The sequence below is a fragment of the Moschus berezovskii genome, chromosome 3, assembly GCF_049115385.1.
Source record: "Moschus berezovskii isolate FMDL1 chromosome 3, NW_MosBer_1.0, whole genome shotgun sequence".
Taxonomy (NCBI): domain Eukaryota; kingdom Metazoa; phylum Chordata; class Mammalia; order Artiodactyla; family Moschidae; genus Moschus; species Moschus berezovskii.
The window spans coordinates 51,779,385-51,791,873 of NC_142462.1; the positions used below are offsets into that span (position 1 = coordinate 51,779,385).

Consider the following 12,489-nt stretch of genomic DNA (forward strand, 5'->3'; position numbering starts at 1 on the left):
TTTCAACTAAACATTAGGAAACACGCGGCAACAAGGCATATTAGAAAGGTGGCAGGTGTTCAGAGAAAATGGTTCTAGTTCTATTCCGCTGAGTTCCTGGAAAATCTTTTACCTCTCAAGATGAATACTGTGATTTCTTCATCTGTAACCTGAGGGAAGGAATTGATTTAAATTCTTCCAACTCTAAAAAAAATTTCATATATCTAGCTTTAGCAAACAAGGTACAGAGTATAAATTACTAGGGTGGCTATTTGTAGGTTGAAAGAACTAATAATTATTGAGCATCTATTATGAGCAGCTGTTGTACATCAGCTATTTCATTCTTGAAAATGTTTTGTGAATAGGGTTTTTTTTTTCCTTTCAAACTAAAGTTTAGAGAGCTTAAGTAATGTGTGTAAAGTTACAGAGGTAGTTAACACCAGTCGTTGTTTAGTCACTAAGTCATGTCCGACTCTTTTGTGACCCTGTGGACTGTAGCCCGCCAGGCTCCTCTGTTCATGGAATTTCCCAGGCAGGAATACTGGAGTGGGTTGCCATTTCCTTCACCAAGGGATCTTCCTGACCCAGGGATTGAACTCGTGTCTCCTGCACTGACAGGCAGATTCTTTACTGCTGAGCCACTACAAATGTCCCCAAATGTATTCATATGCCACCTTAAATATAATTCATATGTAACTTTTTAACTGTTGAGTTGTTTTTGATAGGTTGACCTAATATTTGATTTTATAAACATTTAATTAAACACATTTATTTTGGTTCTGCAGTTTTCTTTCTGTGTTTCTGAGCCAATATATAATTTATTTTGAATCACAAACATTTTCATTGGCTTCAAAAAAGCGTGCAGGCCATAGGTATTGTGCCTTTAAAGTCTAATTGGTTAAAAAAATTCACATATGGGCACTCTTAAAGGAGACAAGTAACTGGGAAAATGTTATGAAAAGGTTAAGTGTGTGAATGTGGGCTTATATGATTATGTGTGTCCTAGGAAGCCCACATGGGAGCCAGCCTTGTAACTAGCAACAAACTAGCCTAGTGAGATAGTCACTGAAGTTAAGCCATTAGGTACGGTAATCATAGAATCATATGTTTAAAAACACATATAGTATTTTGTTTTAAGGCTGTAAAGACCACTGCCTCCCATCCATTGCCCTGCACCATGGAAACAAGTGAACTGACATAGGGCCTGCCCCACAGTACTCATAGTTTGAGGCGATAGGCACAAACGAAATTACTGATTGCTTAGAACTACACTCAGTAGTTTTACTGTTCATAAAAAAAAGTGTATATGATATCTTGTAATTATTTTCTTTATGTTGTAAGTTAAAGCAAATAAGTAAAATTATAAATTAGAGACCCCTTCCATGGGGTGGATCTTCTAAAATGGTGGTGTGAAGTGGTTGATGAAGCCCCTCTCTCAAAGAAACATTGATCAAGCTGATCAAAATTATCTAAGACACCCATTTATGGTCTCTGGAAATTGACCTAAGGGCATGAAAGAAATTGAGAGGTATTTATTTAATAAAATCTACTGAAACTCAGAAGGGTAAGGAGACTGTGGCATTTACCCCATGAGCTGCATCCGTCACTCTTAGCTCCCTCTTGTATAAGAAGCATTCTGGGCAGGGTTGACAGTCAATGAAAATCCCATTGCTCCACCTTTCTATTGCTGAAGATGTATTCCAGGGGGTGGGGCAGCCCCAGAAAGCTGCTGCACTTTACTTCCCCCCGCCCCAGGCTCTGTATGTGAAAGAGCTTTACTGGGTAGGTGACTGAAGCTGTTGAGGAATGCCCATCCCCACTCCCCAATCTCCTGCTGTACAGGGAGATTCTGGGTAGGCTTGGCAGCCTAAGAAGATCAGACTCCTCAGCAGATGCTGATCACCTCCTGCCTGAGGATGCTCACTTGATTTGAAACAGTGTAGACTATTCATGCCCCAAAGAATTGTCAAAAAGAATAGTTATCACAATAATTAACAGTAAAAGGAGGCTAATAGCTTAGTGATACCAGTGGAGGCAGACCAGCAGAAGTTTAACAAAGAAATTGGGGCCAGAAAGAGTCAAAGAGGGCCCTGCTAATATCACACTTGATTCAGGTGGTCCAGAAGGCTGCTGAAAAGCTTAAGGCTGTGACCTGTGAGGAGGAACCAGAGAGGATACTTCCAAGGTCCCTGAGCTAAAGGCGGGGCAGATATGTAAACTCCCTGAATCTTGAAAGCAGTCCTCAAGTCACACACAGATTCAATGGAAAAGAATGAAACCTTGAAATGGTTACTGGCTCAGGAGGCTTAAATACAATCTCTGACCAACCAGTGGTTGATCAAGCTTTGGAGAAGCCCCCACCCAAGAAGCCAAGCTTAACAACAAAAACAAGGAAAGGTTATCTACACAGAGACATCAGAGGCCGCACAATAACAAGGACTAAACAGCAACAAGAAGAAGGCTGGAGAGGATCAGAATCTGGACTTGCCCCCATGTTATCCAAAATGTCCAGTTTTTCAACAAAAAATCATGAGATATGCAAAGAAAAAAAGTCAGAAACTGCTTTGGGGTGTGTAAATGTTGGACTTAAAGACTTCAAAGCAACTACTATAATATGTTGAAAAAATGAAACAAAATCACATTTAAAGAATTAGAAGAGATTATGATGACAGTTCATCAGATAGAGACCATCAATAAGGTATCGATCTAGGTTAAGAACTAAGATATTTTAAAAATGATGTTCTTTAGGTAATAAGAATGTATAGTTTTTATATTTTTATTTTTGCTTATCTATATTTCATAATTTTCTCCAAATGGATACATACTACTTTTAATAACAAAAAGTTAAAATATGCTTGAAAACAATTGCTATAAGCAATAGGAATTCAGAACAGAATTTCAAACTGGAGAATACTGTGATCAGATCGCAGTGGCAGACACAGCCAAATTCTAGCTCAGACTTATTGAAAACTCAGCTAAATTTTCCCTAACTTGAGTCTCATCTGAAACAGCAGTAGTTTGAAGCCTGATGGCAGGTCAGCCATGGATGCCTCTTGGCAGGTTTTATGACCATAGAAAACGCAGGAAGGTGGACAGGTTTCTTTTCCTATTTGCTATTTACATCACTCCACCAGCCAGATTACCTTTGGTATCCAGAATCTGGAGGAAACCCGACAGGGCAACACTTGTGATATGTGTTTGTAGTTTCTGCATAACTTGGAAAAGGTTAAATCATAGATGTTCAGAAAAAGGACTGATAAGCTATCTTACTATGGTCTACTCTACTAAACACGAATCTCTCTTAAAAAGAGTTGGGCTTCCCTCGTGGCTCAGTGGTAAGGAATCTGCCTGCCAATGCAGGAGACAAAGATTCTATCCCTGGTCCAGGAAGATCCTACTTAGTGTAGAGCAGCTTAGTCCATGCACAACTGCTGAACCTGTGCTCTAGAGCCTAGGAGCTACAACTACTGAACCAAATGCCCTGGAGACTGTGCTCCACAAGAGGAGCCACCAAAGCGAGAAGCCTGCACACCACAGCTAGAGGAAAGTCCCCACAGCAATAAAGACCCAGCACAGCCAAAAACAAATTGAATAAATAAATAGAAATAAAAATTTAAAAAAGAAAAAGATTCAGTTCTAGTGGATGAAATTATTTGTCTGTAAACATAAACCTGGAAAAGACAGTTGCATTTTCACCCTGCCTGACACAACTGGGTACAGAAACCAATTTTGTCATGTTTTAAAAATGCATGCTCTAAGAAATAGAGCATAAAGCCCAATCTGAAGTTGTCGAAGGGTATATACAACAAAAGGTTAGATAGAATGTCAGAACTTCATAAATATGATTTCACAATAGATTCTTGTGTTACTGAATCGCCTTGTTGGTAATTGAGATTGGAAGGAAACATTTACTCTAGAGCTAAAAGTTTAACAAGGATTCATGATTCATAGATGACATGTAATAATATGGAAAAAATTTCAAAAATTGAAATTTTAGGACATTCCAAGGAAACTAATAGCTCAGTAAGAGCTTTTACCAAGTGGACTTATCTGGAAGGGGGTCAGCATGGGGAAACAATTAGGTGTCTGTGTGGGTGTCCGGAGGGCAACCAAGGTGACCATGGTTATTAACCTACTCTATTCTTGTTGCTTCTTTGACATTACCTACTGGTGGTCTCATCCTGAGAAACAGCTGCCATGCTTTGGGAGGTAGGATAAATATTTACCATCCCTCTCTCTCTCTCACCCTCTCCCTTTCACTGCTAGAAATAAAGAACATAGCTATTAAATGTAGCTCAAATGCAATCAAACTCTCAACAACAATTCATCAGTCATTTTGTTTGACTTCTCCCCTTGGTTGTCATATCAAGTTTTAGCTTTTCTGTACACCTACTGGAAAAGACCCTGACGCTGGGAGGAATTGGGGGCAGGAGGAGAAGGGGACAACAGAGAATGAGATGGCTGGATGGAATAGCTGACTCGATGGACATGAGTTTGAGTGAACTCCAGGAGTTGGTGATGGACAGGGAGGCCTGGCGTGCTGTGATTCATGGGGTCGCAAAGAGTCGGACACGACTGAGCGACTGAACTGAACTGAACTGAACTGAACCCTTTCCAAGGCATCAGTTATACCTGCTCGCCTTTCTAATAACTGCTGCTTCCCCTATTGCTGGCTCAACACATACGAGTCAAGTACATTACAAGTGGACTTTGGTTTGAATTCCAGCTCTGCTACTTTTTAACCCTGTAATCTGGAGTAATATTTAATCCATCTGTACCTCATTTATAAAAGAGAAACAAAAATAGCCCCATTTCATAAAGCTGTGAAAGTGAAAGTTGCTCAGTCATGTCCAACTCTTTGCGACCCCATGGACTATATAGTCCATGGAATTCTCCAGCCAGAATACTGGAGTGGGTGGCCTTTCTCTTCTGCAGGGGATCTTCCTAACCCAGGGATCCAACCCAGGTCTCCTGCATTGCAGGCGAATTCTTTACCAGCTGAGCCACAAGGGAAGCCCTCATAAAGCTGTAGTGAAGACCAAGGGAATCAATGTACATAAGGTATTGAGTATAGTGTCTAGAAGGGCTTTATCAATGTTAGTTATTTTATTATTATTATTATCATTAACATTATCCTCAACCTATGAATTTGCTCGTCTATCTTATAAAAACAAACAAAACATACCTTGAATGCTATGCTCCCATTCAGGTACCCCTTTCTTTGTCTCCTTCTCTTTCATTTCAGTTCTTTCTCAGCAGAGTTGGCTCTGCCCTTTAGCTCCACTCTCTCCCCTTCCAGTCACTCACCAATCCACAGTGATCAGGCTGCCGCTGTATCACCAGATTGGTAAACTGACCGATGATTTCCTTATTTCTCTGGCTGATTTTGATATTTTTCTCATTATCAATGTTTTTCAATAATTTGTTTAGGATATGCCTTGGTGTGGTTTTCTTTGGCTTGAGATTTGTTCCGTCTTTTCAACCTGTGGGTTTATCAGTCCAGTTCAGTTCAGTCGCTCAGTCGTGTCCGACTCTCCACGACCCCATGAATCACAGCACGCCAGGCCTCCCTGTCCATCACCAACTCCCGGAGTTCACTCAAAATAGTTTTCATCAAATTTGGAAAAAATTTCAAGTGTTATTTCTTCAAATATTTTTTTTCGGTTCCCTTTCCCTCTCCTTCTGTGATTCTAATTAAGCATGTTGGACCACTTGATGTCCGTCCACAGATCACTGATGTTCTGTTCATTTTTGTCCTCCAGTCTTGTTTCATTTTGGATAGTTTCTATTGTGATATCTAAAACCTCACTCATCTCCTTTTCTTTTGTATCTAATCTGCTGGTCATCCTGTCCAGTGAACTTTTCACCTCAGATGTTGGGTTTGGGTCTTTTTATAACTTCTGCCCTCTCATTACGCTCATGCTCTCCTCTCCCTTTCCCCCTACATTCAAAGTGTGTGGAAAGCTGTTTTATTGTCCTTGTCTACTAATTCTGTTTTTGTGTCTCCATTATTGGTTTTTCTCATTATAGGTCATATTTTCCTGCTTCTCTGCATGCCTACTAATGTTTGATTGGACGACAGACACTGTGACTTTTACACTGTTGTGAAATGGATTTGGGGGGGGGATATTCCTTTAAATATTTTGGGACTTTGTGAGTCACAGTTAAGTTACTTGGAAATAGTTTGATTCTTTCAAGGCTTTCTTTGAAACTTTGTTGAGGAAGTCTAGAATGATCTTTCTTCCTGGGCTAATTTGGCCCCGCTCCTGAATCAATACACTTCTACTGTGTTAAGAGGTCTTCTAATCTCCTCATGAACAATATTCTTGGCTCTGTGTAAGCTCCAGGTATTGTTCTATCCCAGTCTCTCTGGGAGTTCTTTCCCAGCCTCAGCACTGTCCTCACATGCATGCACTGATCAGCATTCCTCAGCAGATTTCTGGAGTGCTCTCTTTTTCTCTCTCTCTGTGAAACTCTCCCTTCACCTGACCTGCATAATTTAGCCAATCTGGCCTCCCTGAACCCCAAACTCTATCTGTCAAATCAGCAAGGCCAGCTGGCTCTGTTCGGAATCCCCTCCCTCTGTTATCACTTGGAGAAACACTCTCATAAGTAGTAAAATGGGGCATTTATAGTTCTCAACTTATTTATTTACCTATTCCAAGGGATCACTGCCCTGTGCTACTGTCCAAAGTCTGGAAACCATTGTTTCACCTGATTTGGTCCATCTTTTAGTTGTTTAAGGTAAAGAGGGTAAATCTAGTTTCTGTTACTCCATCTTGATTAGAAGTGGAGCCTTCAGTTCAGTTCAGTCGCTCAGTCGTGTCTGACTCTTTGCGACCCCATGAATCACAGCATACCAGGCCGCCCTGTCCATCACCAACTCCCGGAGTTCACTCAAACTCATGTCCATCGAGTCGGTGATGCCATCCAGCTATCTCATTCTCTGTCGTCCCCTTCTCCTCCTGCCCCCAATCCCTCCCAGCATCAGAGTCTTTTCCAGTGAGTCAACTCTTCGCATGAGGTGGCCAAAGTATTGCAGTTTCAGCTTTAGCATCAGTCCTTCCAATGAACACCCAGGACTGATCTCCTTTAGAATGGACTGGTTGGATCTCCTTGCAGTCCAAGGGACTCTCAAGAGTCTTCTCCAGCACCACAGTTCAAAAGCATCAATTCTTTGGCAATCAGCTTTCTTCATAGTGACCTCTTAATTATTAAATTCAAACATCCCTCTGTCCTTTTTATACTTGATAATCTTATGACATTCATTACTATTGACTTCTGACAGTTCATTGTTCTTGAACTCTTTCCTCTGGTTCCTGTGGCATATGGTCTCATGGTTCTCTCCTAATTCTTCTGTTTTTTTTCTCACCAATTTTTTGAAAGTTGGTGTTGCCCATGCTTTTGCCATGAACTTTTTTCTTTTTAAATTTATCCATTGTACCTAGTCTGAACTACCTGTATAGTCTGAACCTGCCTGTATGCCAGTGACTCTCAAACAGAGGAGCCTGCAGGTTACTGTTATTGGACAAACTAGGACTTTGTTTGGGCAAGAGCCATTCAAGACTATGGGAATTAAGAGTTCTGTTCAGTCACTCAGTCGTGTCCAACTCTTTGCTACCCCATGGACTGTAGCCTACCAGGCTTCTCCATCCATGGGATTCTCCAGGCAAGAATACTGGAGTGGGTTAACCCATTTCCTTCTCCAGGGGATCTTCCCGACCCAGGGATCAAACCCGGGTCTCCCGCATTGGAGGCAGACGCGTTAACCTCTGAGCCACCAGGGAAGCCCATGGGAATTAAGAGTAGAGAGCAATAAACATCTTCCTCTAACATTTAGAATACATGATTTACTTAAATGATATAATATCAACAATTCAAATACCATTTTTTAAGAGAGAAATTTGATATTTTGGGGCATTTCATCCATAGATTCTGTTAAACTAGATATGTCAGATAGTTTCATAGAATAGACAGAATCTATTTAGTGCTGTGCACAAGTCTTTATCACTTCTTTTTGAGAGTGTGGCAGTAGACAACTAAGCACTTTCCTGACTTCAAGTTGTGTCCCCTTGAATCTCCTTCTAGCAGCCAGCAGAGTACTCTATCTAAAATACAATTTTCCTACCTTTCCCCAGGGAGCGGTCAATCCTACTGAGGCATAGCCAGTTGGGGAAGAATGCCTGTGCCTTAAAATACAACTTTTACCTTGTTTAAAACCCTTCAAAGGATCCTATCACTTGCAGGGTGAAGTCTAAGTTCCTTTACTTGGCATACAAGGGCCTTGGTTATCTGGAGATCGCCATCCTCTCCAAACTTGGCTCTTCTCCTTATAAACCTGCTGTGACCATTTCATTCCTAGAACATGTCCTGAGGTTGGCAGAACGATGCCTCTCCCCCAGTCCCAAGATGTCCACATCATAATTCCTATTAACAGAATGGGAAAGACTAGAGACCTCTTCAAGAAAATTAGAGATACCAAGGGAACATTTCATGCAAAGATGGGCTTGATAAAGGACAGAAATGGTATGGACCTAACAGAAGCAGAAGATATTAAGAAGAGGTGGCAAGAATACACAGAACTGTACAAAAAAGATCTTCACGACCCAGATAATCACGACGGTGTGATCACTTACCTAAAGCCAGACATCCTGGAACGTGAAGTCAAGTGGGTCTTAGAGAGCATCAATACAAACAAAGCTAGTGGAGGTGATGAAATTCCAGTTGAGCTATTTCAAATCATAAATGATGATGCTGTGAAAGTGCTGCACTCAGTATGCCAGCAAATTTGGAAAACTCAGCAGTGGCCACAGGACTGGAAAAGGTCAGTCTTCATCCCAATCCCAAAGAAAGGCAATGCCAAAGAATGCTCAAACAATTGCACTCATCCACATGCTAGTAAAGTCATGCTCAAAATTCTCCAAGCCAGGCTTCAGCAATACATGAACCGTGAACTTCCAGATGTTCAAGCTGATTTTAGAAAAGGCAGAGGAACCAGAGATCAAATTGCCAACATCTGTTGGATCATCAAAAATGCAAGAGAGTTCCAGAAAAAACATCTATTTATGCTTTATTGACTATGCCAAAGTCTTTGACTGTGTGGATCACAATAAACTGTGGAAAATTCTTCAAGGGATGGGAATCCCAGACCACCTGACCTGCCTCTTGAGAAACCTATATGCAGGTCAGGAAGCAACAGTTAGAACTGGACATGAAGCAACAGACTGGTTCCAAATAGGAAAAGGAGCACATCATGTATATTCTCACCCTGCTTATTTAACTTATATGCAGAGTACATCATGAGAAACGCTGGGCTGAAAGAAGCACAAGCTGGAATCAAGATTGCCAGGAGAAATATCAATAACCTCAGATATGCACAAGATACTACCCTTATGGCAGAAAGTGAGGAGGAACTAAAAAGCCTCTTGATGAAAGTGAAAGAGGAGAGTGAAAAAGTTGGCTTAAAGCTCAACATTCAGAAAACTATATCATGGCATCTGGTCCCATCAATTCATGGGAAATAGATGGGGAAACAGTGGAAACGGTGTCAGAGTTTATTTTTTGGGGGCTCCAAAATCACTGCAGATGGTGATTGCAGCCATGAAATTAAAAGACGCTTATTCCTTGGAAGGAAAGTTATGACCAAACTAGATAGCATATTAAAAAGCAGAGACATTACTTTGCCAACAAAGGTCCGTCTAGTCCAGGCTATGGTTTTTCCCGTGGTCATGTATGGATGTGAGAGTTGGACTGTGAAGAAGGCTAAGCGCCGAAGAATTGATGCTTTTGAAGTGTGGTGTTGGAGAAGACTCTTGAGAGTCCCTTGGACTGCAAGGAGATCCAACCAGTCCATCCTAGAGAAGATCAGTCCTGGGTGTTCATTGGAAGGACTGATGTTGAAGCTGAAACTCCAATACCACCTCATGTGAAGAGTTGACTCATTGGAAAAGACCCTGATGCTGGGAGGGATTGGGGGCAGGAGGAGAAGGTGACAACAGAGGATGAGATGGCTGGATGGCATCACCGACTCGATGGACATGAGTTTGGGTAAACTCTGGGATTTGGTGATGGACAGGGAGGCCTGGTGTGCTGCGATTCATGGGGTTGCAAAGAGTTGGACACGACTGAGTGACTGAACTGAACTGATGTTACTTTTTATGGTAAACAGGACTTCGCAGATACAGACTTTAAGATGAGGACATTATTGTGGATTATCTGACTGAGTCTGGTCTAATCACATGAGTCCTTCAGAGCAGAGAATGTTTTTTGGCTGAGTTAGAGAGATGAAATGGAAGAAGAAGGAAAGATTGAAAGTGCAGAAGGACTTGACCTGCCAGAGGAAGTGGACCTCAAGACAAGAAATAAGGGCTGCTTCTAGAAGCTGGAACAGGAAGAGAACCAGATACTCCCCTAGAGCTTTCAGAAAAGAATGCAGTCCTATCAACATCTTGATTTTAGCTCATCAAGACCTGTATTGGACATCTCACCTACAGAATATAATAAATTTGTGTTGTTTAAGCCACCAAGTTTATGGTGATTGGTTATGAGAGCAGTAGAAAACGAATACCATCTCATACCATGTCTTTGTATGTTGTATTGCCCTAGCTTCAATTTCTCTCTCCTGTCCACTTGGAGAATTCTCATTCTTCTTTTGAAACATCTCATTTGTCAGCCTCTGTAGCTGACTTCCATTTCCAGGCAGATTACTTCTTTCTCTCTACTGCTTCTTTAAATTTAGATGCATATCTTATTGTACACTCGGTAAACCATTATCAACGTATGTTTAAATATGTCGCCCCTGTTAGGCTGTGTACTCCTTGATGATAGAAACCCCAGGGTGTTCATCTCTAAGCCCCAGCACATAGTTTGGTATCTTATAAGTTCTCGGTAATATTCTTCACACTGTGTTGACTTAAGCTTATCTTAAAACCAATGATGTGGCTGTAAGAAGGCTTGTTCATTCATTCACTTCCACTCCAACTTTCCCATCAGAGAGGGCAGGTGTAAAAGGAGGACAAGAGCAGGTAACTTGGCCTCAACACAAGACTTCAAAGAGCAGAGAGGGTGCCATGCAACACAGGCTGCCTCACCCACAGCTCCCCTGCTCCCTTCTGTGTGGTTGGCAAGACTCACAGGACGAGCAGAGAGCTCCGGGACTGTTTCCCACAGCTGTCTTGTTCCTCCTTTGGTGGCCGACCACAGGAATGCGGGGGAGGCCACAAATGGCAAACAGGGCCTCCCAGAGTTAAGGTATCAAAGGCAGTGGACATTGTGGGTGAGTAATGCAGGTGGCTTAGCTCTGTGTAAGACTTTACAGTTAAGTTACAATAATTTTAAGATAACATGCACAGCCAAATAAATAAAAAGCATGTCTAAGCACATACATGCTAATGAGTGGCATTCCTTTAAAATACATTTGTCCCAGTGAAACTGCAGTTGCTTGGAATTTTAACAATCATTTATCCTTTGTTTAAATGATTTTCCCCCTACTTCGAAAGATCATGGGAAAAGATGATAGCAGGTTGGAGTGGCTGTGAGCCCAGGAGGCAGGAAATGAGCCAGATTAAAATCCAGATTCCTCTTTCCGAACTTCAAAGAGCAAACTAATGGTTAAGAGTAAAGAAGCTAACTGGGCCAGAGTCCTGAGGGGTATTTACATGAGAGTCAGAACATAATGGAGTTAGGAAACAGAGTTAAAACCACGAAGGACTAAAATCACAAAAACAGGAACTAGAAGAGTAGGGGTGGGGGCAGGAATGGCGGTGGGGGGGCGGGGCAGGAAGACCGGTGTTGACTGCTGACTCTGACCAATCAGTTTTCATCCATTTACATGAAGGGGCCCCACCTCTAGGGCACCTTTACAGACCTGGAGTGCCTTTAGGCAGGGAGAGATCGAAAGTGGAGCTGGGACTCATCTCTCACACAGGGGTTACAAATGTATAAAAGATGATCAAGTATTCATCTCACTATGCAGATCACAGAGTACAGCCCTTGCACTGCTGCTGTCCTAAGGAGCCATCACTGTAAGCGTGGGGAGCCTGGAGCACAGTGGCCTGGGTCTCTGGACCTGGCTACTCTCTGCTACTGCTCCCACCTTTCAGGCTCCTCTTTATGCTAAGGACTCCTCCCCTCTCACCTGGCTGGCAGCCAATTCCTCCAGCTCTGGGCTAAGAGGTTACAGATAAAGGATATAGCCACTTCCTGCAACAAAGAAACTTGGGACCTTTGGTACCCACCTTCCTGTTTTGAAGATGCATTTGCCCACACTGCTCTTCCCGGTGTTCATAAATAACAGTGAATTTACCAGAGAGGCATCTGGGAAGCCCCGGTGCCAGCTGAGCATGCTCTGTGGCAGCATCCTCCACTTCCCCTTCTGGCAGGCAGATTGTGATGGACAGTGAAGCTTTTCGCTGCTAACCAAAGAAGTGTTCTTTGGAAAAGAACAAAAACCCGAAGTGACAGCTTGCAACTTCCTCATTGATAGCATGAAATGGAAACTCGGGAGCAGAA

General features: G+C 42.1%; 1 protein-coding gene across 3 annotated transcripts in view; it reads right to left on the bottom strand.

The window, feature by feature from the left end:
* The window catches only part of CCDC146 (coiled-coil domain containing 146), a 165,942-nt gene that overhangs the window by 49,366 nt on the left and 104,087 nt on the right, over positions 1-12,489 (bottom strand). The gene's annotated exons all lie outside the window — the stretch shown is intronic.